A 1,741-nucleotide genomic window follows, 5' to 3' on the forward strand; every position below is an offset into this window, starting at 1 on the left:
GAAGCCCCATGCATGACTCAGCCCACCTTTTCATGACTCAGGATCTGGAAGAAATTGGAGAATGTATGATCAAATCTTACCCGTGGCACATCCAGTACGAAGACGTTTCCCAATGCCCTGATTTTTGTGTCTGTGTATTCGGTGATTTCATCACTCCACCAATAAAGCCTAACAGTATCAACAACAGCAAAAGAATGGCAGCTGACTCTTATGGAGCCTTATCCATCCCAGGCATTAATAGACGTTTACACCTGTTTCCTTCTCTGGCCCTCATGCTGAACTCAAGAGGAAACCTAGGCTCAGAGAGGCAACGTGACTGTGCAGATCGCACAGGGTGAGAGCCACAGCCAAACTCGGGGCCCAGTTTCCTAACTGTTTGACTGCAACCAGATTTTGGGGCCATATTTGATGCAAACTCAGGTAGAGGTTAAGATCATGGGCCAAAGAGCCCGAAAGTCCTTGGAGACTGTCTTGGCCACATACTTTAGGGTGAGTCACTTTGCTTCCCTGAGCCTCACCTGTAAGATGGGGGAAATAATACCATTGGTGAGGATTAAATGAGATTCTTCACATAAAACGCTTAGAACACTTGTAATAAGTTGTCAGTAACTGTAGGTTGCCATGGACTGGGAGTGCCGGCTTCTGGGGGCACCCAGGTGGGAGGGGTTAGGGAGGGCCCCAGCAGGGCCCTTAGAGGAGCCGCAGAAAGCAGCGCTTGTCATTTCCACAATTTCGATGAAACCCATAATTATAACCCCTCCTGCTGTCCCTGGCCCTGGGGCAGTGATAAAATCTTGCTGCTTTCGGGGTCAGGTCTAATCACCACATGGATGGGCAGGCACAGGGTGCTGTGGGAGATGGGTGGGGGACAGGTGGGAGAGGGCACTTGTCTCTGAGTCAGGCAGCAGGACACACCCAGAACTGCACCGTGGGGCACCCACCCAAATGGAGAGAAGCTGCTGCGGCCCCTTTCACAGGAGATCGCAGAGTGAGATTGCAAGCCCTAGAATTGCTGCCCAGGTTTTTTTTCTCCCCCCACCCTAGCAGCTCATATGTAACATGCTGAATTTGAGCCAAAGTCATATTAAATAACAGCTCCTCTGAATTGAGTTCTTACCGTATACCAGGCCCTAGGCTGGACATGTTTTATTTATATTCTAATTTAATCCTCACAACCGCCCCATGGGATGGTATCAGTTGGGTACACATATGTAGCAGTTACTATGTGCCAGGCACTGTTCTGAGCATTTCATGTCTATGACTTTATCCACTCCTAAGAGGGGAGTACTATTATTACTCCCTTTTTACAGCCGGAGAAGCCCAGGCACATAGAGCTAAGTAATCTGCTCAAGGTCACAGGGCTGGAAAATGAGGGAGCCAGGTCTCAAAGCAGGGCAACTGGACCTGTGCACACACTTAACCTCTATATTACAAACCTTCTTTACCCCACAAGCTACTGTTATTATCCCCGTTTGGCAGATGAGCAAACTGAGGCTCAGAGACCAGAGCCAGGATCTGGCGCCAAGACCCATGCTCAAATTGTTATACCAGACTGGCCTACACTCCGACTGCAGTGGGTCTTTTTTTTCTTTTTTTTTTTTTTTGAGACAGAGTTCTGTTCTTGTCGCCCAGGCTGGAGTGCAGTGGCATGATCTCACTCACTGCAACCTCCACCTCCCGAGTTCAAGCGATTCTCCTGCCTCCGCCTCCTGAGTAGCTGGGACTGCAGGCGCATACCACC

The sequence above is a fragment of the Chlorocebus sabaeus genome, chromosome 20, assembly GCF_047675955.1.
Source record: "Chlorocebus sabaeus isolate Y175 chromosome 20, mChlSab1.0.hap1, whole genome shotgun sequence".
Taxonomy (NCBI): Eukaryota; Metazoa; Chordata; class Mammalia; order Primates; family Cercopithecidae; genus Chlorocebus; species Chlorocebus sabaeus.